The following is a 6,055-nucleotide window of genomic DNA, read 5'->3' as shown; positions in this document are numbered from 1 at the left end:
CATATCAACATTGACAAGAGTTAGTTTCAGGAAAAAAAGAGGGACATAGCGCCTCAGCGGCGTGGTTGGTATGGTATTAGCGTCCCACCTCGGTGGTCGCGGGTTCGATTCTCGGCCATTCCATTGAGGAGGGAGAGATGTGTATTTCTGGTGATAGAAGTTCACTCTCGACGTGGTTCGGAAGTTACGTAAAGCCGTTGGTCCCGTTGCTGAATAACCTCTGGTTCCATGCAACGTAAAAGCACCATACAAACAAACAATAAAAGAGGGACGGGGCATGAATTTGCATTTTTCATTCTATCGATAACACCCAGTCAAAGATGGAAGTGATTTGGTTATATTATAAGCTTTAAGCTTGAGTAGTCCATACCGGTACTTACTGCGCTGCTGTATTTCAGCTCGTGTATTAATGAGTTTGTTTGCAATAAGCACTCACATCCTGAGCATATTCTCTATTATACAGCAGTTACCGTTCGAAACGCAGTGTTGTTTATTCAGTACCCCCAAGCAGAGTTTTAATCCTTTCGGTAACATTTTGCAAGGACATGCGTTCGTTTACTTCCTGTCTTCTATAATATTTGTGCTTTTATCGTCCTTGCCCTCATTCGAAGTGTCATCTCTTTTGTTTGGAGGCCGTTTCCTCCCACAGTCTTTGCTCGACCTATTTCTGCCTGCCTTTTTATCCCACTCCTTGGCACTCTTGGTGTTATTGTCCCAAGCATTTGGCACCAAACTGACCTCGTGAATCGTAGTGCTTACCCTGACCTAGGCAAACACATGAGCCCTGAATTTGGGCTGGGCAAACAGTCAGGCGGAATCCGCTTTTGCATGATTTCTGACAGTCTGACAATATTTTTTTTGGACTAGGAAATAGTTCAGCTGCTTAGGGATAGTCTCATCCCCCACCGAGCTCACAAGTTATTAATACAAGGCGCCACGTTGCTTCGAGGCGTTCGTGAGATGCATTTGCTACCGCCAATCAGTCAGGAATGGCCATGAGTAGTTAAACAATAAAACACGGCTGGAAAATTCATATGGAAGAAGCAAGAGACCTTCGGCAGCGTCATCTTTCGAATGTAACATTCTGTCGTGTTGTTTTCGTCTCAGTTTTTTTTTTTTTTTATATATAGTTTCAGTAACCGTCGAATCACTAATAGGCCTAAAGTTGCGAAAAAGAAGAAGAAGAAAAAAACAGTTCCCGTCTAGGTTCTCTCTCCCTCTGTCCATTGACGTCATCACAACGAGAATTTCAAGGTCAGGGAGCTATACAAAACACACCCCTCTCTCTCTCTCTCTCTCTCTCTCTCTCTCTCTCTCTCTCTCTCTCTCTCTAGTCACGTAATCAAGCCCAGCCTTTCAAGGTCATGGTACTTATGAGTTTTGCTATGATGATTACAACCGGCTCGTCCCGGGACAGGGTGGAGACATCATGAAAATGTTTGTCAAATCCCGGCTGTTTATACGTCAATGACTAGATTTGTATACTGGATTAATTAACTCATGAGGTGTCATTATTAACGATAACTACTTTAGTTTGGGAAGTTGCAACTGAAGTTAAAGGAGTTAGTCGACAACGGACATTTTGATAAAGAATGTATACTTACTGGAAATATGAGCAATGTTCCCTTTCTGTTATTTTCATTTTCTTGCAAGTGCATTCCCATTATGTTGCTTTTGAGAAGAAATATTTTAAAGTATATTCCATAAATAGGCGCACAACACTACGTCTGTCGAGAAGAGTATCAACAACCTTCGTGTCGAGAGTGCATAAATATTCGCTCTTCAGCCGGTAGCATTGATCGTGACAGAGCTACTTTTAATCAGACGAAGACTGGCTTTAGCGAATGCCAAATTCCTGTCGGCCTCCACCGAGAAATGTCAGGGATACGTAGGTCTTATCCAAGGGCGGGCCTGAGAGCTGTGGGTATAGGGGCTTGAGACTTGGCCAAGGAACCCAGAGATAAGCCTAGGATGTTGTTTGTGACTTGCGTAGGTAACGGATAAGAGATCAAGTATTCGTACCACTCGAAAAATTCGATGTCTGTATAGGAAAGGTCTAACGTCAGCAGCTAGCTATTCACGTGATTCGCTGTTATGCAAAGGCTTGGACGTGTTGTCTGGATTAAAGGCTTTGATATAGTGATCCTGGACGGGGAGTGATTTAACTAAAGATGCGTTCGTTAAAATTATATTATATATATATATATATATATATATATATATATATAGCTTGATGATAAATAACAGTGCCAAGACAGGAAGAACATTCTTTATTAAACGAGCTTTCGAGTTTAAAAAAAACCTCATCTTCAGGCTGAAAAAATGACAAGGATGAGAAATCACTAAAAATTAACATTAAAATTAATTGTCTTGCTTCAGTAAAAAAATAAGACGAACATCACATACAAACTAGCTATCATATATTTCATAGTAGGTAACACAAAGTGGGTCGTTAGCCATTTTATTTTTGAGTGTAGTTTTGTTTACCTTTCATATTATTTTTTATTTGCTATTTCTGTTTTTGTATGTTTTTGCGTTTTGTTTTAGTTTTTTCGTAATTTTTAATTTGTAGTTTGTATGTGATGTTCGTCTTATTTTTTTAACTGAAGCAAGACAATTAATTTTAATGTAATTTTTTAGTGATTTCTCATCCTTGTCATTTTTTCAGCCTGAAGATGAGGTTTTTTAAACCTCGAAAGCTCGTTTAATAAAGAATGTTCTTCCTGGTCTTGGCACTGTTATTTATCATCAAGCTAAGATTTTCCAAGTAGCCGCCCAATTACTGAGACTATATATATATATATATATATATATATATATATATATATATATATATATATATATATAGGCAAAAGTCATGAAAGGAAAGTACCACTGGAAGGCCTTTCGACTATCGTCCTTTACTAAGCAGTCTGATATAAATATGAAAGTTTACAAAGAGAGGTCGTATAAGGTTACGAAAAATGTCGTATAAATGACAGATGGGGATTATGAAGGAAAATGTGTATCTGGAATCCAACACACCTGCAGAATTAGTAGACCTACCCAAAACAGGGGTACAATTTAATAAGATTACAAAAGATTAAGCCTAGCTGCTCAAAAGCAGAGACAAGACAATTAAAAGATTATACAGCGAGCCCCCCCCCCACATACACACACAGTTATAATGGTAATTTCGTTTTGGTACACAGTTTTTTTTCGCAAAAATAAACATTTAAAAATATATATTAAACATATATAGATACAAAGAAAATATCTGTAAAGTAACCAATTCGTAATTAAGTCAGTGATTTCATCTTTTAAGGTAATTTTTAAACATATTACTTATAAATACAAGGGTCTGAATAATACAAGCTTGTATTATTTGGACCCTTGTGTAAGTAAAACCTTTAAGAATTACCTTAAAGATAAAATCACGGATTTTGTTACAAATTAGTTACTTTATAGATATTTTCTTCATCTGCATGTTTAGTATACTTTTTGTGAAAATGTTTACTTTGCAAAAAAGTTGTTGTGAATCAAAATTGAATTTATTGAATTGTACTAACATCAATATCATCTTTCCCACCGTTATCCCTACATTAAGAGGTCGGTTGTCTGATGCACCTTCTCCACTGCCTTCTATCAAAGGCATCATCCTCCACCAAAGCTCTTCTCTCCATATCTTCCTTCACTTTATCTCGCCATCTAATTCTTTGTCTCCCTCTTGATCTTCTTCCTCCAACAGGTTCTTCCAAAGGCTTTTCTTCTTAGAGCCCATGTTTCTGAGCCATACATAAACGCTGTAGATCTTGACTTTCAGCTTGATTGGCATTTTGTTATCACATACTACTCCAGCTACGCTTCTCCACTTCCCCCCACGCCCCTTTTATCCTACTGTCAACTTCAGCCTCACATCCTCCCTCATGGCTTAAGTAGATCCTAAGTATTTAAACTTTTCAGCCTGTTTTATAATCAAACCTCTTCTTTCTTGCATTACTATTCTGCCTCTATATTCCCTACTACTCACCAAACCTCTGTTTTATTTACATTCACCTTTAAGCCACCCCTCTTTAAAGACTCCTGCCACTCCAACTCTTCTCTGTAGGCCCTCCTCATCTTCAGCAGTAATCACCAGATCATCGGCGAACAACTCCCACAGCTCTTCCTTGCTGATCTCTTCACTCAACACATCCATGACCAGCACAAACAAAAAGTGGCCTTAATGCTGACCCCTGGTGCAATCCAGCACTAACTTCGATGTTTTTTTTGTTCCGCAACTGCTGTTATTATTTTTGTCCTCGTTCTCTGATATATTATCTCGACCAGCCTAACCAACATTTCTGGGACTTTCCTCTTCCTCAAACACCTAAACATCACTTCTCTTTGGGTTCTGTCGCATGCTTTCTCGTGGTCTATGAATGCAGAATAAAGCTCCTGGTTCCCCTCTAGCCTCTCTTTCTGCAGCTGTCTTACGATGAAGATGATATCCATTTTCCCTCTTCCTCTCATGAATCCATACTGCTGTTTCCCGATCTTTACAATCTCTCATCCAGTATCCTCTAAAACTTTTAATCCATGCTTGGTTAGTTTAAGTCCCGTGTAGTTAGCACAATCCATGCCATATATCTATATGTAATATATATATATATGTATATATATATATATATATATATATATATATATATATATATATATATATATATATATATATATATATATATATATATATATATATATATATATATATACATACGTACATACATACATACATACATATACCATTAGACTCTGGCATTTTTTCCTCTTCCCATATAGAATTGTACTTACGTGTATACGTGTATATATATATATATATATATATATAATATATATATATATATATATATTATATATATATATATATATAGTATATATATATATATATTAAAAAGCAGTTGGACTTAATCTTTTGTAAACCTCTTACATTGCACCCCTGTTTAGGGTAGGTCTACTAATTTTTCAGGTGTGCTGGATTCCAGGTATATATTTCCCTTTATAATCCCTATCTGTCAATTATAGGAGCTTTCTTTGTAAACTTACTTTCATATTTGCGTCAGTCTGCTTTGTAAAGGACACGAGTCGAAAGCCCTCGCAGCGGTGCTTTCATTGTTTCACTTACCTTCGTGGCTTTTGCCTTTACTTATATACTCATCACGTTCAATATATATAGCTTTTATAGTCCGTAGTCCATTGTATTTTTACGAACGGGTAGTAGTGTTACCGTATAAAACAACGCTACGGTTTTCACGTATCTCTCTCTCTCTCTCCTCTTTTCTTTGTTTGTTATCTCTCAAGGACGTTTATTCTTGCTTGTTGTTGTGCTCTGGTTCGACGTTGCCAAATTACGCACAGGCGCCATAGCTCCTCGTCGCCACCCCGCATAGATGAGTGGAAATGAGCCATGTCACACTTTTAAAAGATATCGGTCGTTGCATAATTTTTTTTTTTCCGTTTTTACCCTCCATCGTTCTCTTGACTCTAAGAACGTAGAGTGGCTTTAGCATGTCTTAATCATCTCATATGATCACTTGGCTAGGCTACTTACGTATTTGGTTTCTTATTTACGTCTTGGCCGAAATGGTGCAGCCTCTTGAATAGTTGAGTTATATCTCTTAGCCTTTTGGGCTTGCCATTGCGTAATCACTTCTCTTTTTTGCTGTTCTCCATTTTCTTACGCGGACTTTCTCTCCAGCGAAAGCCGGCATTATTATGTAATGTCTTTGAGCTTAAATGTCATGACGCTATTAATAAGATTGAGTTAAAAGATATTATTCTGTGAAATACTACATGAATTTTATATTCATTGTATTACGCAATTATACTCTCGCGGCATTTGATCTAGAGACCACTGCTGTTGCCAAATGGAGGTTGAGAATCTATTGATTTCGTTTTGCCGTACCCAACTCCGCATCGAATTATCATAGCTTGGCCTAATACTGGTTTAGTAAATGTATCCTGTTAGTACACCTTTAGATGTTTCCATGGAAGGCATTTTTCCTGGTCGAGATATTCCAGGAAAAGGAAAGATTAATAT

Source organism: Macrobrachium nipponense, chromosome 39, assembly GCF_015104395.2.
Source record: "Macrobrachium nipponense isolate FS-2020 chromosome 39, ASM1510439v2, whole genome shotgun sequence".
Classification (NCBI taxonomy): domain Eukaryota; kingdom Metazoa; phylum Arthropoda; class Malacostraca; order Decapoda; family Palaemonidae; genus Macrobrachium; species Macrobrachium nipponense.
The sequence above is the reverse complement of the archived record's forward strand: the minus strand, read 5'-3'. Positions refer to the sequence as shown.